The following is a 24,636-nucleotide window of genomic DNA, read 5'->3' on the forward strand; positions in this document are numbered from 1 at the left end:
TCATGCTGCTCAATGGTGGGAAAATCCAAATTCGGATAGGCATCAGTATTTAAGAAAATGACTGCTAAAGCATCTCTCCTAAGTACCTTGGGGACAATAGGATTTGACATATAGCATATAAACAAAAGTACACAGCAGCTGTTAGATTAGTTTGTGTTTGAATAAAAACACCCTGATGTAATTTAGGCAACAGAGGAAAATACCTGGTCTCCATCACTCAGTTTCCCTACACAAGTTACAATTTTGGACAGTGTGTGCCAGTTGCCCCGGATAAGGAACTGCTAAATGGTTGCTAAAAATCAGAAGTTGCTAAAAATTAGAAACATGAAGCACTGTGAGCAGCAAATCAATCTTATGCCCTCAGTGATATATATACATGTATATAAATATATATATACACACACAGTGTACAGGGCATATTGAAAGTACCAAAGTACTTTCAGAAAAAAAGCCTTGTCACTAGAAAGTATAAAGAAACTTTTTAATATTTTGGTCATATTGAAAGATCTTTGTGTCCCCTAATGAAAATAAATGTTGATGATTTATTTCCGGTTGTTCTGATACTGCTATTTGCTTAAAACGAAATAAAAGTTGCTGTTTGATAGCTTGTTTGCTAAGAGAAATTGATGGAGACAGGAATTCAGCATAATATAACAAATAATGATTATAATAAATAATATAATAAGAAATTATGTCTGTGTTCCATTAGGGTCATGGTTCTAAGTAAGAAGAAAGTTAACAAACTGAATTTTGGGGTATTTGCTTTTTAATTTTTTGCAGTCCACTGGTGATGCTTGCAAATTGCCAGAGGATGATTTTCCCATTCCTTTACAAACATTCTGCTTACTTTTTGTGGATACCCTACTGGATTTCATCCTGTCACTCAATTTGAGCAAACTTAGTGTCTTATAATTTTCAGCAAGTTTAAAGACAAGACAAACTAGAAAATTTCCTGATTTCTCTCTTCCATTTGCCACAGTGGCATCATGCTATTTTCTCCATCAATTTAAAATCCCTGGGTTTTGTTTTAGGGAAAATTTCACATCTCTTTTCTTCAGAGGAGTGTAAAATTACACTGTGAAACAATTATTTTCTTCAAGGGAATTCGATGTTTGTCAAAAAATCAATAAGGGGGAGAATAAAAACAGTCAAGGTGTATTTACACTGCTCAGCTTAGCTGAGGAGCAAAGTTCCTTGGGTACTCTCCTTTTATCCATTGCTGACTCTAGCAGATGAAACTGCTGCAATGGGGAAAATTGCTCATTAATAGAGGGAAAAACCAGTTTGGTTCTAATGCAGGATTTAAAATTCTGCACAAAAGCTATCAAGAAAAAGGATTTTGCCTATCATTTAGAGTGTTTGCCATAACTTAAGACTACCTTCCTTTGTCCTCTAACCTCCTGCAGGACACATCATGATGAGTTGTTCCTGAAAGTCAGCCCATGCACTTTCCTGCAAGGGTTAAATTTACCTTCTTTTGCTGTTATTGACCTTCCTGATTCTGCCTCATGGCTGAGTTTGTGATGTTTGATCAGCTGTAATGGACTTCACAATAAATTTGCAGATATTTTGGGAATTTTGCCTGTATGTTCTTTTCACCTTGCTTTGTCGACTGCTTTGTGTTAAACCACAGTACCAAAGCACTCCTGTGGAGTTGGGAGATATTTTGTGAAGTCATTGCTGATACTCTTTCAGTCTTTACAAGGTGATAGTTCAGACTAATACCTTCTTTGTTTTCGGTAAATCACCAAAATGCATGCAAGTCTGGAAGTAACTTCATTGGAAGTTATTCTTACATATATATATGTACTTCAGCTCCAAATAAGAACAACATAAATTTTCTTATACTAGGGAGAATTTTTGAAAAACTGAGATTTTAGTTTTTATTCTATCTTGAGGACTTTTCATCTTAATCATCTTCTGGAATCACCATACAGAATAAAGTTATGGAATATTTCAGTGAAAGTGCACTCTTATGAAGTGACTGCTCTGGTGTTCTACCTTTATTCTTTCAGCTTTCTAGGCACACGTTTTTGTACTGCAGTGAATACTTAATAATTGCTATCATTGATATTTTGATTGTTAAAAGGGGCGGGGGGAAAGAAGCAAGAACACAAGCACTTTGAGACTATGAATCTGGAAACAATAAGGTTGAGTGTGGCATGAAGTAAATACCATTATGGATAAAGTCAGCTGATGTTTCAGGAAATGATTATTGCTTATAGAAAATTAGTTGGGTCTGATAGTCAGTGTTGCAGAGTAATTTGGGTGTTAGGTGTGTCTGAAAGAGGTGACACTGTGAATCTTGGAATTCCAAGCTACCCCAGCAGATCTTGTCACTTTCCCTCTCTGGTCCTGAAGGTCACTACCTTCAGAGAAAGTGGGGCAACACTGCTGCATTACACTGATGTTCAAATCATTTGTGGTAAAACTAAATTCTTGAAAGTATTATAATTGGTTTCAAATGTAACATTCAGTGCCAATATACAAACATTTTTCCACAGCTATGTTTGTTTCCCTCAGAAAATCAGCTCTACTTGTTTTGATCTTCATTTCTGTGAAGTTTATCCTATTGTAGCTATGCTAAAAAGCACTGAATAAAAACCAAGTTCACTTCAGTTATTTGCAAACCTTCCAAAGATATCACTGGGATCAGATTTTCATCCTTTTATTTTGTTTAAACCAAGTAAGACTATAACCACTTCTTATCACATAACATGGAACATAGATTTAATTCTGATGCTGCTCACTGAAGTAAATTCACCCCTACCAGTGTTCCTGGTCAAACCTCATTCATTATCTCACCTAATCTACTTAATTTAATGTCTGGCTCCCATGAATGAGAAGTGTATTATTAGAATAGTCTAGTAATGTGTATTAATAGAATAGTATATTATAGAATAGTCTGGAAAACTACTATTCACTTGTTGTCAAGAGAATTTTTGCTCATGTTCAATTGCATGGCCATATCCTGAGACATCAGGTTTAAAAAGCAAATATTTCATGGTCTGTTGTGTGTGTTCTGGTTTGGGGCCTTTGCTTTGATGAAATATTTTCAAAAAGCCTTGCAGTATTACTCTTTGACACTAAATGAGATAACCATTAGAGTAGGTTAATATCCATATTAACCTGTTCAATGAATCTTCTGTCTTATTTTAAATCTGATCTCCCTTTAGATAAAAGACAAGTGTATGATATGGAAGCTCTCAGGTAAGTTTGTATGAGAATACATACAGCCACTGACTAGATGATCAAATTTTATAATGAAATTGTGGAAGCCAGAAGACCAGGACTTTAACATGATTTTTTAAAAAGTAATGCCTTTCACAAAAATAAACACAATTTTGCTTAACCATGTGCTTAAATAATTCCTAAAATACACTGACTTGAGCAGAGGCAAAATGCAGTCTGTTGCATGATTACCTGTTTCTTTCTCCTTGGAGATAGATTGACCCATATGAGATGTTCCTTCTTTGTCTGTCCAAAAGTCTCCAGTTATTAAAGAACTTCCATATGAAAGTTCCTTAACCGAGGCCTTGGTTCAGACTCTGCTCTCACAGCTGAGTGAACAGCTATTGAGCCTTAATATTTGCCCTACCCAAATGGAACACATCTCCTACTCTAATAAAATATAGAAAGTGTAATTCACCTCCTCTGGTGCTTTCTCTGACAAAATATGCAGTTCTTTGTCAGTCTTTATGTTCCTAGGAAATCCAGCCTTTATAGCAACACAGCCAGTGTGAATCTTTATGACCACAGATTGACTAGATGGGGAAATTATGTATATCATAATATACATATGTATTCATATTAGATATTAAATTATGTATATATATTGTTTGCATTGTTCACAGGTGTGCTTTATACGAATTTATTTCATTTTATTGTTTCATATTGCTCATGAAACCAGATTTTGGTGGTTCCTTCCCTTCCCTCCCCTGAGATGCTGCTTAATGTTATTTTATTTTGCTGTATAAGAAAGGCCTGCATATTTTACAGAGAAATGTGTGCAGAGCATGTGCACCTTACTAATGCCTGAGGCCAAAATAATAATTCTTTATTTATCTCACATATTGCCATTAGGTCCCTTTGAGAGAATCCTTTCAACCTTTGCAGTGACTGGAAATCTAAGAACAGCAAGGAAAAGATCTTGTTGAGAGCACTGCCACGAATCAATTTTATTTCCTTTTTCATTTGACCTTTCTTGTTATTAACCAGCCAGACTGAGCAGTTTTATTTGTTAGAAGTTGGTTTTTAGGTGATGGCAGAGAGAAGATGATTCTAAAACAGCTTCTGAGAGCCTTGATTCTATTTTAGGAACATTACCTTTCCAATGTTGTGGGTGTGTGTCAGCCCCTCAACAGCAAACTGTGTACAGAAACAACATGGATCTTGCAATTTGATCAGGACAAAGCAAGTGGGTTTCAGCAAGGTTGGTTCCAACTCATCTGTGATAAATGAGAAGATAAGGCAATCAGTGCACACCACGACAGCTAGTTAGGCACACTTCAGAGCTACTCAGGTGTGCTCAGCCTTTCCTGGGGGGTGTCTCCACATAAATACCTCCTTCATGGTGGCCACTGGAAATGCAGGAGTTGCTTTTCCAAGACTTAACCCAGGTCAGATATAAATAATAGATATTAGGAGTTAGTTCTGGTGCCGAGGCTGTGTTAGAGGCTGTATATTTCAGTTGGGTCAAAAGAATGCATTTTCCTTTGCTTGTTTGGTGGGGGTTTTATTCTCTTTTTCTTCTTTTCTTTGCACAGCCCCTCTGCTTGACAGATGCCTGCAAAATGTCATTAGACCTTTGTGTGGACCTGTTTGGGTCTTGGAGAGAGAAGGTTTCAGCCTCTCAGGAGCAGAGATTTACATCCAAGGAGTTCTGTTGGCCCTGCACCAACGAGTAAAGCCTGCAAGGTGTTGCAAACAGGTGAGTTGTCCCACTCTTTAAAAGCCTACTTGTCTGTTTTTCTTTTCAAATGTACTAATTGTATAAAAGCAGCTGTGTCACATGCTGGAGAAGCTGCAGTGCCTGTTAGGAGAAGGAAATGCTTGTCCTGTGATTGCAGAGCCCACAATAGAGGAGTTAATTGTGTGTCTCTCTCTCTGGTGGTGTGGGTTGTCATGGGTTGCATTTTTGCCGAGCCAGGATGCTCCCTGTGTGCAAAGTCTCTAAAGCCATCAGTTCTGCACAGGCAGCTTTTAGTTGTCTCAAAAGCCTTCCTACTGAACTAACTTAAATAATGATTCCAATGAAACAAGTTATAAATAAATAAAACGATTCTAAGTACAGCTGGCACGGTGTCATGAAAAATTCAATCAATGTATCATATTTTAAAACATCATTATTTTAATTTCTATACATGTGCCTTTAAACAAATGTACCAGACGTGCATTTTCAATTAGAAAAAGCAGTGGCAAAGAGATACTCACTATCCTGCCTGACAGTTTGGGAGCAATTTTTTATTACTCAAATTTTAGGAAACATAAGTGAGAAAACACTGATTTTGCTGAGCACAGCAACATAATTTCATTTATGTGTTTAGGAATGTGCATATTTTTAAGGACTAGGTGAAAATAGGAGACATAAAGGTTTTGAAGGCAAAAATGAAATGCAGCAGGCAGTGAGGAAGCTGAGATTTCCAAGTGCTGCCTGCCCCAGAATTGAGGATGAGCAGCTCCAGGCTGGAGGAAGGAAGGGGGAGGAGAGGAGCAGGCACAGTGTCACTCACTCTGTTTATACAGCACCTCCTGCTGCCAGGTCCACACAGAGAAACGAGACCTGGGGGACGCTGCTCCTCTCCAGAGCTAGCAGTGCTCAGCTAGGAAGAATCAAACAAAAAACCAAAATTGAGAGGGCGTGTCAAAGAGAAACAAGAAAAGAGAAAAAATCAGCTTGTTTCAGAGTGTTTCTGAGGCAGTATATTAAAAAGTGGGAAATATCTTTACACATTTTGTTGATAGTTCTACCCTTTTGAGACAGTGTTGCCTGTCACAAAAGCCACAGAATTGAAATAAACTACTTTCCAATGCCTTAAAGCATAATATTAACTCTTAAATAAATACAAATATCTATAATGCAAACAAGTGTTTAGCAAGTATAATGGCAATTAGTTGAACAAAACAGACAATAGAGTTTCTAGATAGAAATTCACATGAAAGTCATTTATTGACTACTTTTCACTCCTTTCTTTAAAGAATATATAAAGACATTTCAGTAAATTAACTCTATGCTAATCATTCCTCTGGTGATTATCTGTCAGTGTTCAGTAGGAAATTGTAAATGACAAGAAAAATGAAACTATTTTAGTCGATTTTAAATCTCTTCTGATCACAAATGATTCTTTATAATGAAAGCCTTGCGTACAGATATATGCTTATATAATCAGCTTGGATGTTTGTAACTTTTAGGAGTCCAAATTACAAAGATAAATGTCAGTACAGCTGTGACAGTCTAGAAAAAACTTAGATTAAAATATTTTAATAAACATTTCAAACTGAATTAAGTGCTTAAATGAAAATTTTACAGTACAAGGGTGTTAAATGCTTTGTGCAGTTAATGTGCCAAAATCTTGTCTTGAGTTATATTACTTTAAAGATAAGATACAACATATAATTCAGTGTAAAGTGACTCTGTTAATTTTTCCATCCATTTTCTAACTGAAGTTGTGTTAGTACTGAGCACAGATGAAGTCATTATAGCAACTGGGGGATTTTTCAGCTGTAGGTGTAACAATTCTTCTCACTGTGTTCTTGCACCTTTTGGTTGATGTCGACCTTGTCTGAATAAAGTTTGTTTTGTAATGAGCACCTTGTGCTGTGAGACAGATCCAAGGTTAGAGGCACATTAAAAACAAACCAGGGCATTCAAGGGAAATATTCTGACTTTGTCCTGTTGTGCTGAGGCCTGGCAGGGCAGTGCTGTGGTGGCTGCACACAGAATTCCCACCAATATAGCATCCAGCCACGGCCTGACAGCCTCAAATAGATTTGCTCCATTTCCATTTGTCTCTGTGCTCTTTGGACACCTGAATTATTTGTGTTTACTTTGTCTTTTCATGTAAAACAGAGGGCAAAGCAGATTTTAAAGAAGTTACATGCTTTGATTCAGTGTCACTCTGCTAAGGCACTTCAGTCTGCCTGCTGAAATCAAGTAGCACATATAACTAAGTATATGCTAATACACAATTCTCTAATACTATAATACATGTTAAATCCACCTGGACTTTAGTCCAAAATGCATGTATTGAATGAAAAAGGTGTTGTCTTTATTTCACTGCTGCCTCTTGCCCCAGGGAAGGGCAGGCTGAGGAGCCCCGGCCCCTTTGCTGGGGTGTTTGGAGCCTTCCACAGGGGACAGGGAATGTCCTTCCAAGTGTTCCCTGAAATTAATATAGGCAAAGGAAACCAGGTGAAACTCCGGGAACATTTGAGTGCTGGGAACTGGTTTTATTTTTTCTTTAAGTCAATGAGAAAGTTAAAAAAAGTACAAACACTATATTGCATGCATCCTCTATCTTTTACTTTCTAATTTCAACTGCAAATGTATATAATGAGCCACAAGCTTTCCTAAAATCCCAGCAAAGCTTATGTTGACATTTTAATGGCATGAATTCTGGGAGGGTAAAATGCAGCTAATACCAAAAAAAACCCCAAAAATTAGCCACCAGTTCTGTTAGAATTCTTCCACTATTAATATTTCAGAGGTCAGCCTTTTGCCTTGCTGTTTTAAACATGCTGTGTAGGCATCTGTTGGAATTTCTGGGATCCCCAAATATATCTGGGGGTTAAAAGCAGTTAATTTTATATATAGTATATGTAATTTCATAATTCTTTTGTATCATAAAAGCAGTTAATGTTATATATTATATATAATTATATTGGTCTTTTACATGATAAAAGCAGTAAATTTCATATGTACTATATATATGATTAATAGAATTTTTTATATCATAAAAGCAGTTAATTATATATATGTAATATTATTTTCCTTTATATCCTAAAAGCAGTTAATTATATATATAATATGATTATTTTCTTTTATATCATAAAAGCAGTTAATTTTATGTATATAATTACATAATTCTTGTATATCATAAAAGCAGTACATTTTATATGTATTATTTATACTCATATAATTATTTTATACCATAAAGCATAATTTTCTGTATATCGTATATAATTATATAATTTTTATATCATGAAAGCAGCACATTTTAATATATATTATATATTATTATATAATTTTTATATCATGAAAGCAGCACATTTTAATATATATTATATATGATTATATTTTAAAACATAAAAGCAGTCAATTTTCTATTTATTATATACTTATATTATTATTTTATATCATAAAAGCAGTATATTTCCATATATAATATATAATTACATAATTCTTTTATATCATAAAAGCAGGAAAGTTTATTCATGATATGTAATTATGCAATTATTTTCCATAATATTATTAGTCAATTTGATATGTAATGCATGCAGTTGGAGGAAAGCATGCATGATTTTTCAACAAAACTGTTTTTCCCCTGTCAAGCTTCTATAACATCGACTAAAAATAGTTTCAGGGGAACAAAAAAACCCCCAAAAGCCTTTCCCAAATGGACGCAAGTGAGCTGTGGCAGTAACAATGGGAGTAGCAGGGCTGGGGCTGCAGTTAGCGCTGGAGGGATGGATGGGGGATGTTCCCCTCATTAGCATTCCCCGGCAGTAGCGGGGCTGTCGGTGGGGGTGTCGGGGCAGGAATGCCATTGTGCCGGGTCCCAGTGTTTGGGGACAAACACTGCTCTGGAGGGAACGTGTGAAAAGGCCACGGAGCTGACAGTGAATGAGGAAGGCTGTGCTTTCTACGCGCTTCAAGCAGGGAAGCTGTCACTCACCGGCCCCGCGCGGCCAAACAGAGGCCAAAAGAGAGGGCTCAAATACCTTTTAAAATGATATTAATGGTTTTTAAACGTTTCCTTCATTTAGGGTTGCGCTGCCCGTCTGGCCCGTGCTAAATAATATCGATTGTGAGCAGGTAAATAAAAGAACAGCTCCCTGCCACAGTGAATGTGCACCGTGGAAGATGGAGGTGTGGAAGTATTTGAGAATCCCAAGTTTCCATCAGTGTTTAGATGGTGTTGAGCACTCAGATGGGTTTAGCAAAATGTGGATGTGGTGGTTGACAAACACAGCTGGTCCTGAGGTTTTGCTCTGTGTGCTTTTATTTTCACTGCAAGGGTGTTATGTGTGGGGAAGAGGAGACTGAGCTGGGATGAGAAGTGACAGGAAACTGTGCTGAATGTTCATTAGCTTGATCTAGCAGAACTTACAGTAATAGTAATTAATCATTGGAACCACAGAAAATTACATTGCATTAAAGTAATGGATCTAGTATGCAAAATACCCACAAGGAAACAAAAGGGAGTAAAATTATTGACTGATTCTATTATTTTGCTGGTTTGGCTATGGGAAAACAAGCTTAAATGCACTGCTTCAAACTGAATATCCAACACTTTTTCTAAGCCATGTGAATAAGCATCATAATTCAGGAGGCTTTCCTCATTTTGCTGTGCAGATCTGCAAAAATATTACTGATTTTCAAAAATTGCAATACTGCCAGCACCAGAACAAAGGAAAAAAGAAAGTCTATATTTCTTCTATTTTCTTGCGTTGCTCTTTTGAAACTGCTGACTCAAGTTCTGGAGGTTGAATACTTCTGTGAGACTCAAACAAAAGCTTTGTTCCATAACTTTTCTTTTTTGTACTTTATAAGAAACATATTTATCATTACTATTCAGTTGGTTTTCACAGATTGCAGTAATCACATTGTTCAGTAAGAATTTTAATGACTGACTTGTTTTCTTTTTCCCCTCATATGAATAAAATACAAACTAGTTTGTAGGTATAATAATTTTCAGGGAGTTTGCCCTGAAAATTAGGGCAGAAACTGATAAAATTATACACTTTGATCAAGTATTTTTAAGCTTTCTGTATTTCCTGTAATTTCCAAATCCACAGTTGTTCACAGAGCTATCAGAAATTTATACCAAATGAGCCCTGTTTGTAATGCTGTTTTCAAAAAATCAGATTATGTTGTGGTAAACTCCGCATAATAATTATTAGCTGTTCTTTGAAGGAAACAAGAACTCCATCAAAATTCTTAACTTGGTTTCTGAATTGACACACTTTTGTATTTGTGTTTTCATGGGTTATGAAAGAATATATGCTTAAAATAACTCAAGTATCACAGCCTCTGTTCATTAACATCCCCCCTCCTTTTTTGTAGACTTAAATTATTTGTTTCCTCTTCCTTGAAGCTTCTGTTTTTTCTAATTTTATATGACACTGACTCACACTCTTGAAGAGGTGTTAAGTATCTTTATTTCCTTCTTTAGAGGTCACAGAAAAAGAGATTTTTTTGTTTTTGTCTGTTTGCCCTGTGTGGAAGCCACTCCAGAAATAATCCCATGTTAAAGTGAACTTTGTGTAGAGCAAGATTCTGTGTGAAAACTGTAATATTTCACCCTGGCTTCCTATTAAAATAATATAAAAATAGTGTTTTGGTAATTTTGAAATAGAAAGCTGCCCTCTTGATAGTTCAGCTAAGTGATTCTTAGAATGTTGGACTGGTTATAGATTTGAGTGAGGCTTGAGATTTTTCCCACAGCTGAGCTGCATTCTAGTTACCAGAAGTATTTTAAGAGCCTTAAACTTGTGTCTTTTTCCAAGTGTCATGCCTTGAGCAGGCCTAACATCAGTTAAATGAAGTGAAAATTGCATTCTTGTCTTGATAGAGATGAAAATGGATTTCTGGTCATGAAATAGATGTAGTTGTCACTTTTTTAAAAAGGTGTCAGCAGTTTGCTTCAGCAAGTAAGGTGCCAATTCAGTATGACAGTAAACTTGTGATCTGAGCAATCAATAAAATGCTTCAATAACTTCTGCTTCATTACACTTATAATAAGAGGCTATAGATCTGTGGCACATAAAATGTTGATAAAGAGGATATGTAGGGACTCAGTGTGACATTTTGTTTTAGTAATACAGTAAGTGCAATGTTGCCATCTAGAGTTTGTGCATAGGTAATTATTCTGAGAGCAAGAGCCCCGGTGAAAAAATAAACATTGATGCTTCCAAGCCTTGTTTGTTTCCATCCCCTCGTGGCATGTGTGTCTGTCTACATGGAATAGTTCTTTTGCCTTGCCAAAACATTGTGTAGGGCAGGGAAAGGGAGAGAATTTCAATTGTTTTTATGCTTTTTCATTAAGTATTGTGTAAGGACACAATTCCCCCCCATCCCAAGCTCAGGTTTAAAAGCATCTAAGGAACAATTATCACTTAAATAGATGAAGTTGTTGCCAGCTACTAACAAAAATCACTGCCATGGTTTGACACCTGTAAAAGGGGAAGAAGGAAGCTTTGTAGTCCCAGGGAGTTAATGTTGGGATGTTGCACGTTCTGACCAAGGGTTGCTGCAGTTGATTTATGTATTATGAGACCATAAACGGCTCCTGCTGGCTGTTCATAAACATACATTGCAGGGGAATTGTCTTTGAGCTATTCATCTTGGGAGAAAATTATTTTGATGGGTTAAATAGAGGGGGTTCTACCCTCTTAATATGGATGGCACCTGATTGATAGAACCTACAAAGAGCCATATTGCCTTTTAAATAAATAAAACTTTATTTAGACCTAGAGAGGCTTTTGTTTCTCAGGGAAATGATTGGAAACCCTAAATTCTTCAGAAAAGTATTTTTAAAAGATGTAGAACTAACAGTTCTGTCTAGCAGCATGAAGCATGGGCTCATCTAGTTCTAAGTGGTTTATTTCAGTAAAAAGAAGTGGTTGAGGTTATTGGAGGTTGGGTAATTAAAATCATCTTTGTCTAGACAATTCTAAGGTGAGTAGGTGCACAGATATAGAATGTTTGCTAAGAGAGTAACTCAATAAATAGTTTCTTTTTTCTAAGCAGCAAGAATGATGCTGCCTCTGGCTTTCCTTCTATTTGGTCTGTAATTTATAAACAATTTGTCTTCTGAGCATCAGAGCCTTATTTTAAGTTTGGTGGCTGCTCATGTGTCATTTCCTGATGAGGCAGTCTGCTGACTCTGTCCTGTGCTTTGTTATCAGCATTTCATTGTTAATTTCTTCGGCACAGATCATAAATACAGGAGAGTAAATGGTGGGAATCTATCTGAAACTGTGCTGAGGAGTTAAATGAATACTCTGAGAATGTAATTTCTGGATTGCTTTTCACCTATGTACTGGCATTGTTTTTTCTTTTCCCCCTCTTGGAATGTGAATGTTTGCTAGAGAAATATGGTTCATGCTAAAAAATTACATATTAGTCAAAAAACCACAGATGAGGGATGATATTCTTCTGCAAATTAGAAATGAAGTGACCTTTTGACTAATAAAGTTTTAATTAGAGCAGGGTCCAACATCTTTGTCCACTGTACTTACCACTCAGGTTTGATTCAGCCTCACTGGCCTCAGACCTGTTCACCTTTTGAATACGTTGTGTGCTGAGGTGCCTCCTGCAACCTCAGGTGAATCCAAATAGGACATGGATTCTTTGGTGATGACAGGGAGGCATAAGAAATTTGTTACTTTCCATTTTATTATCCATTTTGTCACTGGATTGCCACAAAACACCTGTGCAAGTAATGTGTCTCTGCACTGAAATATGAATTTCACTTATTTTTTTAGCATTTAGAATTCACACACTGGGAAGTCTTAACACTTAGTCCAGACTAACCATGTTTGATGGCATAAAAAATAATTCGGATCAGCTGGAACCAGGTTCTAACAATGTGTCAGACAGAGACAGACAAATATTCCTGTGTTTTATCAGTCTGAGGTAGATATTGGCACACTGAGATTATTTCAGTTAATCCCAGCCTATTTATCCTTCTTTGGGGATTGTGCAAGGTCAAATTGCATCACATTTGAGAGTGAATAAATGTATCTCAATCACTCCAGCTGACAAAGTTGTTAAACAGAGTAAATGGAGTGTGTGCCTGTGTCTGGGGGCACTAACACATTCTGCTGGTATAAGTGGGTTTATAACAAATTTCTGAGCTTTCCATATAATTCTGTTATTCTCAACTAAGAAATATTGGTTAAGCAAAGAGGTCTTCACTTTTATTGCTCATAAAAAATCTGTAAATGGTCAACATAGCACTACACAGACTGCATTGAATCAAGATTAGTTTCAGATATCTCCTCTTCAGTAAGAAAACAGCGAAATGTCCACCCATGTGAAGTGGGATTAGACTTGCACTAGAGTCCTGGCTGCCACCAGTGTGCAGCACTGACTTTTTTTTTTTACTTTTTGAGAGTTAAATGAAATGCTGCAGAATTATTAGATCTACTCTTTGAGCTAGTTCTTCCACTAAGCCTATTAAAAAGTTGCTAAAATAAAAAAATAGAAGCCCAGAACTTTCTGCTACTCTGAAAATAAATTGTTGCATTTAGCAACTTTGAAAGTAATTAGGGAATTCTATTGCTAAAGTCAGTGGAAGTAGATTTGACAGATTTCCTCTCAATTACTCAACCACCTACAGGTATTACTGCCAAGATTCTTTTGAAAGGAGAATAAATTTTCTGGAGTTACAACAGCAGAGTGAAGGGGTGTTGTTTGATAGATTCCCTGAGCTGTTTCAACACCCACAGGTATTATTTGTAAGGAAACAATCGTGCAGAGCCTTCAGCTGGTTAGAGAGGGCACAGCATTCCATCTTCACCTGACATCCTATCTGTTCTCCCAGCAGCCCGTGCCCCCAGCCTGCCACCCACTCCTCCCAAAACAAAGCTCACCAAGAGCCTTTGCTGTCAGTGCACAAGAATATCAATGTTTCTAAAAGGCATCCAAACAGGATGGAAAAGTCATTGTTCCTCAAAAGGATTGAGGTGGGAGAAGGAGAACTGTCTTTAGGATTGATTGGTATTCCTCACATTCTTTCCTAATTAATCAATGTTATTCTTTAATTGTTAGACTCTCTCAAAGGTAATTATTTACTGGCTTAAAAGCTGAATGTAAGGGAAAAAAATACCCAAAAAGATGAAAATCAAAGTTTTTTTTGCTTTATTCTTTTTTCAGTTTGACTTGTTTCAGACTTGCAAAGACTGGTTTGTCTTGTTTTAAACAACCAAGTCCTGAAATACTCAGCATGAGTTCTTCAAATTGCATAAATTTTACCTAAGGGGGTTTAATAGAAAGACCTTAGGTTTGTAAAAATGAAACGTTGTGATGTTGAACCTTTCTCCAAGATGCTTTTTTCATGCTATGGTCTTATTTTCGTATACTTTTAAAAGTATTTATTCCACTATTGCCTAAAAGATCCAAAAAGACCAGGCCTGTTTATTATGCATGCACTGGATTTATTATATGTCACACAAATGTAGCATCCTGTACCTTATAGTATAATCTTATTGAAATTATTATATATTTTAAAATTAGAGCATTTTTCTTCTATTATGTATTTTTAAAAAAAATTTCTACTATTATATATTTTAAAATTTGACCATTTTTCCAAAGCCTTTAAACTTGTTTGTACTCTGCAACAGTAGTCTTCTTCTTTCTTAACAGTTCACTGTGTTCATTATTTTCCTTGATTTAATCCTTAAATTCAGTATTAACAACATAAATATTGCCATTTAAAAATTAAACTAATTCAGTTTTATTTTGAATATATTAGGGATATCAATCAAAACCATCTTCTCAGTTTATGGTGTCTTGCAGTATTCAAGGACATTAAAACAAGTAACTTCTAAACTTACTTCTCTAGCAAACAACACTGAATCCAACCTTCTCTTTTTCTTGCTGAATAATTTTTTTCCCAACTCTTATGCTAAGGAGTAGAGCAACCACCTGACTTGGTACAGCTGCAAACAGTGAAGTGCTGCACTGCCAGACTGTGCTGACTGGAACAAGTGCCCAGAACACGAGAGATTTCTGCTGCCCCATCCCAGTGGTGCTCATATCTGAGTGATGATCTGCATTCTCTTGTCCAGAGTGACAAACATCTGTATCCTCTCACTATTTGGGGGTAGTCACCAGCCTGCATTTCTTTTTCAGCATAATCTTCTCTGCAGATTCTCTTCTTTACAGACACACTCACTGACTTAAAAAACCCAAATTTCCTACCATTGTAGCAAAGAAACCAGTTGTCAATATTATTCTTTGCGATTTTTTTTTCCCCTGAACCATCTCAGCTGCTTCATCCAGCTGAGTCACCTGAGTTCCACCCTATCAAGTATGCATCTTGTCTTCAAAAAACTGTTTCTCATAATTTATTGGTGAGATACTTTCCCAGTTTGTATTTTGTGGTCTTAAAGACAGCAGTTTTTCAAAGGGAAAGTAAAATTCCTTTGGGCTAACTAGCAGGATTTATGGGCATTATATATCCATAACTTATAAATGAACTGCAAGCCTGAGTTGGCCTCTTAGTCCAAGTTGCAAACTTTATTCCAAAACTCTCCAGTGGTGCAGGAGCAAGCTGTTGTTAGCCCAGCCTGATGTGATCACCAAAGCACCTCAGAAGGGCTGAATTTCAGCTGGCTTTGCCCATTTGGAGACCCAAATGTTCACCTTTTCCCAGGCAGAATGGTTGAGTGTGTGCCTTTTCCCTGTTACACCTCCCCAGAATCACTTTCAGCAGAGTCCAGGTGTTGCCAGAAGGAAAGAGGAATTTTGTCATTTACCAGGATTCTGTCAGTCCTTTTTTTGTCCAGGTAGCCCAAAATATAGATGTTCTGGAAGAAGTGATGGGGATGTATTGGATAAAAAAATACCATGTGCAAGAGCATATTCTAGCCTGCTTCCCAGACTGGGCTGGTAGCAATAATTTAACAAGGTGTCCTTAAATGTGTGTAGCTGCATGCTTTTGCAGTAAAACTTGCAAAATCCGTGGTCACTATTGATCTTAACTTATTAAAAATGTAGAAGGTAGAAATGGCACATGAAAAAAGAAAATAAAGAAGTATTTATTGAGCTTCTGCACCCATTCCTCAGGAACACACAGAAGGAAAAATACTCCTGAAGATCTGATGGAACTCTTTAAAAGGCACAAAGCTTGGTCTAAGGATTAGTTTTCCAGGTGAAAGGGGACAATTATCTCACTAAAATCTTAAAGAATTGGGACAATTCATGAAAAACTATGTCCAAGCCTGCAGTAACAGGGTTTTGCCCTGCCAAGGATGAAAATAGCCCAGATTTTTCTGGAAGAAAGTCTTGTGTAGATAACCAAGTGTCTGTTGAATGCTTTGTGGTTCATCACTTATTCCCAAGGTCCAGAAAAGTCAAGTCCAAAGTCTGTAAAAAGGGAAACAGGTTGTCAATGTTGAGATAACTGAAAACAATCTTTTTTGGTAATTGAGCAAATGCCTTTAAGTATTCCAAATAACTGCAAGGAAATTAAAGCTGGGGTAACTATTGCACTCATCTGCCAGAGGCCCTTATGAAAAGTCCAGATTGAATAAAGGCCTTAAAAAGGTAGAACAACCAGGAGCCATGTTATACAAAATTATACTTACTAGATCAACTTTCTAAAAGAATTGGAGTTTCTACTCCCACTTTTGCTCCAATAAGGCTCTCTGAGAACTTCACTGCTGCAATGATTAGAAGCTTTCATCTAATTTCCATAAAAATTTTCATGTTTCTTTAATATAAATTCCTTCCTTTTTTTTACAGAATTAGCCAGAAAATGCTCTGCATCCTCTTGACTATTTACCTCCTCTCCATACATTTTTAAAGAGCAGTCATATCTCTTTTCAACATTTTTTTTATACCTAGACTAAACCAAATCTCTTGTGATGCTCTTCATTGTTTAACCACAGCAATATTCCTCAGTGCAGCTGTTTTTGTTCTTGCTAGAACATAAAAGATCCACATTATTTCAAGCTATTTAATGGCTTGATAGGGTGCTTTCTAGTTACATGGATAGTTTTTAATCCTTTTTTATTTAGAATTTATATTCACTATTTTCTATTCGTACAATGACCTCTCTGCCATTAAAATGTGTTTAAAATATTTGTTATTTTTACATCAAAATAGAAAATGATGAATGTTTTATTGCCCTCAGTATATTAAGTGTTTGAGTTTTACTTTCTAGGTCATACCATACTATTTTTCACTATTAACTTACAGTGCTACCTTACTATGCTTATTCTGTATTTTCTAAACAAATTCATTCCTCTCAATATTTGTATTCCAGGCCTAATTTTCCAATGTGTTTGCTACCTGAGTGATACAGGGTTTCATTCTTGTTAAGACACCAGGGGATTTTTGTTAGGTTTTTTCCACTGGTATCATCCACTCCAGGATTTTTACAGATCACACTCTCTTTTTTTCTAGTCACACAAGGTTTCAGTAGTTCTTACAGTAACTGCTAAACCTTACCAATTAATATCTTCTACAATTTTATCTATTGCTTCGGTTGTTAAAGTTGAAAGTGAAAAGAATGAAAACCTCTTTTCTCATTGCCCTATTCTTCGTGGTCATTTCCCCTGCTAAATGTGAGCAGATAGTAAAGGATTTGAATTTTTTGAATGAATGAGTTCTGAAAGACTGAAGATAATGTGACTCTCCTTTGAAACTCTGGATAAGCTATATTTTAATACAGAAACTATTATCCATAAAGTTATGTTTATGAACTGTCATAAATATATTGAGTGTGGAAGTACTTAGAAAAATCTGTTTGAGAAAAGAGTCAAGATTTAATGTCAAGGTACTTCAAAAGGTCAGAATCAAATCAAATTTTATTTTCTTGTTCTTCATTCCTTATTTCATGATTCATTGTTAGCTTTGCCAAACATGTTCTCTCCTGAATTTGCTTACAAAAATTATCCTCGGGTTTTGAAATTGCTTTGTTTTACTTCGTGGCACATTTTATCCTGTTTAACTTCCAAATGTGGATGTGTCATTGTACAACAGGGTGCTCCAGTAATACTGAAGGGAATGACATTGTTCTGTATTGCTGAAATTCCAGCTGATGGGAAATTAAGTAGAAGAGTGCAAATTGAAAAGTAATTCTTGTAGCTGCTTATAGGAGGCAGAGTTGTTTTCATAGAGTTCTTCTCTCTCCATGGTTTTTGATCCCTTGTGCAGGCTGCCCTAGAGCAGAGGCTGGACAGAGCTAAAGAATAGAGCAGGGATTTATTCCAAGGATCTCCTCCATGGACCCACCTTGGGCAGCACCAGAGCCCAGCCAGGGCTGCACCCAAGATGAACCAAAATGGCCCCAAAATGCACGAGAGCTCCCGGGGTCTCTCCCTAGGATCAGTTCTGCTCCATTTGCACCTTGCAGTTCATTGTCCCATTCCAGCTTTAGCCCAGCCACTCCCACCCTGCTTGTTTTTCTCTCTCCAGCCCACGGGGTTTGTGCTCTTGGGCTGAGATTTGGATCATTTGTCCTTGGTGCCCAGCTGGAGCAGGAATTGTTTTGTCTCCCTGCTCTGTGCAGAGAGCTCACCATCCCCTCATGTGAAGCTCAGACCCACCCACTAAAGCAGCACAGAATGTGAGACATAGAAAAGCTGAAACCTGAGGCATTATGGTAGATACAAATATCTGCTCTCCCAGCCTTTGTCCCTTTTCTTTTCCACATGGAGTTGGAAGAACTAAACAGTTTTCCCTCTTCATAAGGTGCTGATTTGTTAACACTGTAAAAAGTATTGATTATGGATTCCAGCTATCATCCACTATCATTGAGGGACAGTCTCAGGCCTAATGCTCTGCTTAGGAAGATGCCCCTTAAAAAATGTTTCCAACTCCCTTTTCTTGGCTGACTTTGGTGTGAGAAGTTTTGTTGTGTGGTGCAGGTCTCCATCAGCCTTCTGCTGCTTGGTTCCCTTGGGCAGATTGGTTCTCCTGGACTGCAGTGACCACCCCAGCCCAGGGCAGGGCCTGGACAATTTGCTGAAAATTACCTGCCCTGAAAACATCCAGTGAAGGAAGTCTGTAAAATCTGAATATTGAAGTTTGAGCTCTTTCAGGTTTACTAAGCCATTTGCCCAACGCTTATTACTATATTTAGTATCATGTTTTGTCTCCCCTCCCCTTCTCCCTCTGTTTTTTCTTTAGATTAAGATTACTTTTTCCTTATGTCATATAAACTAAAATTTAGTTTGGAAGATTACTGCAAATGTCACTGAACAATGGACATTACATGCAGGAAAACAACCTGGTGTCAGGAAATATAACAATCAAGGGAATGTTTTCCAATGGCAATAGCATTTACATTATTCCTAAATGATGTAAGTTTTTATTTGCAGGAAATTTGCCATCTTTTAAGGAAAGGTGTAAATCAAGATGTTCCCAGACTTGATTTACTTTTGGAACGTTCACAACTTATATGAAATATGGATTTTTAGGAAAGAATGACTTCTGTTGACCTTACAGAGATTTATCATTGCTGTGCTCAGTTTGAACACTATGTGTAGTATTCTTCTAAGGGATGGAATTTGCTTAAAACTTGCAGTTTTAAGAATCAAATTCACATTTGGCTTGGTCTGAATGCAATATACCTTAATTTTACAGTATGTATTTTCTGCCTGGGTGGGAGAACTTTTGGGGGGTCCACACTTTTTATCAATATTGTTTAATTTATCCTTAAATAAGGCTTCTGTTGAGCCGTGAGCATTGGACCAGTCTCTTGTCCATGAATGGCAGTCATGGGATGCACATATCCTGCAACATTCCCTGTTTTCCCAGGGCTGGCATCTGGCTGCTCTGTGGATTCCTGAGGCAGTTCTGTGAGCACTGATGCCTCCAGGTCCCCATGTGATGGAACTGCAGATGGAGCAATGCACTCTTCTTTTCCTTGTTTTGATCTTAACGGGGAACCTGTTTGAAAATGCTTAAAAAAAGCTATTTCCCCTCTATTAAAAATTAAGAAACCTCCAATTTTTAGAGAAAATTTTTGTATCTTTTCTGTCACCACTGTAGTGTATTACAGAGAGCCTTTCCAACTCACTAGATCTCATAGTTTTTAATTTGATGCCATACAAATCTGGTTTTAATGATGTTGATGAAAAGCCATTTCCCATGTTTAAATACTAGCTGAGGAAATATCAGTGGGGACTTTAGGGCCATTCCTAAATGAGTGCCTGACTAGGGATATCTCTACTCACTGATGTTAAAGAACTGGAAAAAAAAAGATGCAGGATAAATAGCATAATTTCTGAAGTAAAAGCACTATGGAGTGCTGTTTCTATTCAAATGTCTCAAATATCTATGGTGTAAAATAGATTATTTCAAATTATCCAGCTGCTGATAGTTCTAACTTCTGCAATGTGATGTAAGTTCATATTACATGCAGCATGTACTGAAATCTGGAAGATCTGGATTGCAGAGGGCCATTTCTGAACCTCACCAAGTAAAAAATAGCAAAATGTTCTAGCTTTGTTCATAGAGAAACCTCTACAGAATAGGTGTTGTATTTCTAGGTAAGTGCAGGTGTAGCTGATTCTTTACTAAAATGGCAAACCTTTCCTAGGCACATCCTCCCAGCATTTTATCCTGCTATTTAAGAACTATTAATCCTTCGTCTTCACAGCAGCCTCAAATTAATATTTGCATAAAATTCTTCAGATCATTTCATTATTTTGTTTAATAGAGTTTTCCTCTTCAGATTACAGCCTCTTCCATTAAATTGCAAATTATGCAAACAAAGCACGCCTACTTAACTTTGGCAATCCTGCTTTGCCAAATGACTATTGTTTCACTGCTCATTTCTTCAGAGGATTACTTTTTAAATTAGTGAACTAAAATGAAAAAAGTGCATGTTTCTCCTCTCTTGTTTGTAACCCATAATTTTCCTAAGGCCAATTTAAGGTATATTGTCTTTTAGAATGACATTAAATTAGACCTCAGTCATCTGCTTCCTGTCACTTTCTATTATTTTGTACTTGTTCATCAATCCTTGGGGGAAATCAAAGCCTGTGTGGCTCCCATTTGAATCTGCATAATTCTCAGTGATAGCTGGGTCAGGAGGTGCCTCCCCACGATATTTAAATTTCTACCATAACTGGAGCCATTAACTCTTCCATGACGTGGCCATTCTCATAATCTTGTCAGTATGTCTTGTGTTATTCATTAAAGTGTTTTCAACGTTAAATTTAATTCCAGATGATGATATTTTGATGTTGATAAGAATGCCAGTGGGGTTTTATAATGCTTGTATTGTCTTAGTCAGGTATGTACCTGTTCTTAGGCCATTCTAACAACAGCTGGCAGCAATTTTTGGAAAGAGCCTTTAGTCGTTTTCTTCTGTTCTGAAAATAGTATAAGTATTGATTTGATTTCTCAACATGCAAGCTATTTTGCTCCCAGAAATTAACTTCTGGTTGTACTTAAGTACAACCTTTTGTGCTATTTGTGATGTTCAGAGTGACCAGAGGTGGCTCTGGAGAGGGTGTCCTGTTTGGCAGCTGTGCAGGGATGCAAGAGGAAAGAATGGCCACCCCACCAAAGCTCCAGGATGATGGAAAGGGGCAGAGGAATCCAATAATTTTATAGGTGAGGAGATAAGAACGAGGTATTTTGCTGGAAAATCTGACAAGGGGACACACTGACAGGTTAGAAGCAGCATGTTATCCAGGAACATGGCATGGCAGCAGCTGATCCTTCCTTCCCTGAATGATCATACCCAGTGAATCCTGTCTTGGCTGAATTTTACAATCATTATCTTGGCTTCCACTCTGAGTGCTCAGAGAAAGGCTCTCCATGGCTTCTGCAAGTTTTCAGATCTATTAGATGTGTTGGTTTTATATGTGCTGGTTTTACATGTGTTGGTTTTATATGTATCTTATAAATAAGATGCTGTGGCAAGGTCAAATCCTCATCTTGTTAACCCAAACCAAACTGGTGTTAATTTTCAAGTGCTGTGCATTTGCACTCTTTGTGAATGCAGTAAATGGTGCTGAGGTTTCAAAAGCTCTGCCCCCTTCTGTCTCCAGGTAAAGTAGATCAGTAATGGGTGTCTGGCTAGAAATCCTTCAATCCATGATTCAGAATCATTCAATCTGCTGAGAAAAAAGCAGGTTTTTTCCCAGCCATCAGATCACCTCAGAGATCTCAGCCAGATAAGTGAACACTGGACCATTTTCACCTTTGGCATGGCTCATCCCTTGTTCCATGCATTGCCAGACAGAATCTTTCAGGAAAACCTCCACACCCTGACCTCCCTGCTGCACACAAAGACCTGGATTCTCCACGTGCCTGCTTGGCACTCAGGGAGATGGTTTCAGCTCTCTGATTTTCCCCCTAGCCCCAGGCCCCTGCACTGCTGAAGCCTCTGCCAGCTGGCAGTGCTTCCCCAGGGAGCATTGCAGCCTGGGCTGCAGAGCTCCCTGCGCTCTGTCCTGCCCCACTGGGAGCACACAAGGCTGGTGTCTCCCCCAAATTTGCCCCAAATCAGGACAGATGGACAGTGAATGACCAACCTACAGGGCCTCCCACTGGGTGCTCACAGGAAAATCATCTTTCTTTGGGTTGTGTGGGTATGAAGGTGGAGATAAGGCAGCAGAAAGAAAAAATATTTGAAAAGGTTTCTATTTTTGGCCATGCACTGTTTAGTGAGCAACTCAACCACCAGTGATGCTCACAAGTCTCTCATTTGGGAGCACAGCCTCCATGTGCTTTTTGGGTTGTCACTCCACTTTTCTCCTGGATTTCTGCTTAGCAGCTGGTACAGTGCTGTATGATGAATAAAAATTTTCTGGGAATAACATTGATAAACACAGAGCTGCTGGAGCTGTTGCCAGGTTCTTGTAGCCTCTAACAGAGAAGATAAAGGAAACCAATGCTCCCTCAGATGGAAGCTTCATCAGAGGAGATAAATGCTCCATCAGATGGTTTTACCCAAGGGGCTTGGCCAAGATCACAGGCCAAGCCATTCCTGACCTTTCCATTTGGAGGGATCCCATGCAAGGATTCCCTCCAGATCATATACCCAAGTAATTTACCAATGTGGAAAGGCTTTGTAGAGCTGGACATGAAACAAAAAATGTTATTTTGATGACTCTGAGCAGAGATGATTCTTCCACTGTTTTGCTGCCTGACCCAGCTGGAAGAATTTCCCAATTTTCAGTTCATGAGAGGCTCATGGGCTTGAGTGTTCTCTCTGTCAGCAGAAACTTGTAGCTACAGCTCCTCACTGTCTTTGGCTATGACATTTCTAGGAGCCTCAAAAGTACTTTCTGGTTTCATTTTTTAAATAGACTGATTTGTAGATATGTTAAATGTCCTCAAAGTCCATTGCTTTTTATGTGTATTCAGCAGCTCTGAGGCCCTGTTCCCCAGATATGCCTACTTTTATTTTTTTATTTGAGTTGGTTTTGTTTGGGGAATTTTTTAGTATTAATAAATAATTTTTTTTCTTTTGTTTGTTTTTTATGGGGTTTTGTTTGTTTCTAATTCAAAAATGCCAGGAGAATTTATGATAGTCCACCTTAAAAAAAAAAAAAATCAGTCAAGAATACCTGAATATTCCAAAGTTGAAGTATCTCACTGTGGAGATGATTGTAAGCAAAAGTGGCACAGAATAGATTTCAAAATTAAAAATCTGGAAAATTTGAGTGGGATTATTTGGTTTCTTATGACAAAAGCTTCCTGTTAGACCTTGGGCAAGCCATGGTGCTCTTGCTGTGAAATGAGAACAGCACATCTGCACTGTGTGATCTGAAGAGAGGAAAGTAAAATTGGAAACACTGAGATAAACCAGCATGGAGTGTGTGATATCTTAGGAATATGAAATCCAGTGTAACCCAGTGGCTATTTTAATTAGTTTTGAGAGAAAAGCAAGATGAAATAGTACATGTGTGTCTATAGAAATTGCATGGCCCAGAATTACAGTATTGCAGAGGGATTTTTATTTTTTCCTTAAATTCTATGGACTTTTTTTGATGTAATGTGAGAATAAGAGGTGTATTTATATTTTTTCCCATCATCTATGTACCAATTATAATTTGCTTATTTTTTCGTGAATACAAACTATTAACCCAATCTGTTTCCAAGACAAGTTCAATAACTGCACTTCCTGGTGATGTTTAAAACCTTTTGTAGTGGTTTTGGTTTGTTAATTTAAGATTTTATTTAATTTTAAGATTTCCTGGTTAATGTATTAAAGAGTGTGGTGGGTTTTGGTGTTGGTTAATTATTAATGTATTTATTTCTTGTTGTGAGATAGTATTAGGAGGAATGTAAAGTAGGCTTAAAATTTTAAAAGGGTATAAAGAAAATTTTATTAATAATGACTAAAAGAAAAAAAAAATAGTAAGAATCAAATTCAAGTTCCTTTTGTCTTTAACATGTTTTTCACAGAAGTGTCTAACTTTTTTAGTAGTTAAAAGCTTTACATCACTTCCCTAAATGTCTCTCATGCACAAATGTAACACCTTGCAAGACAAGAACACAAAAAAAAGATTTGCAGTTCAAAGGCATGAATTCCTATATGGAAGCAGGCCAAAATCTGACACAGAAATCTCACCTTTGCTGGATTTTTCTCACAGAATGTGCAAATGGCCCAAAGTAAAGATTTGTGACAGGAAATGCATTTATTTAAGCTGCAAGTAGGGGAGGTTAGAAATTGAAAATCTCTGTGGTGGGCAAGTCAGGTTTGTTGGTGGCTGTGA

The sequence above is a fragment of the Haemorhous mexicanus genome, chromosome 6 (assembly GCF_027477595.1).
Source record: "Haemorhous mexicanus isolate bHaeMex1 chromosome 6, bHaeMex1.pri, whole genome shotgun sequence".
Classification (NCBI taxonomy): Eukaryota; Metazoa; Chordata; class Aves; order Passeriformes; family Fringillidae; genus Haemorhous; species Haemorhous mexicanus.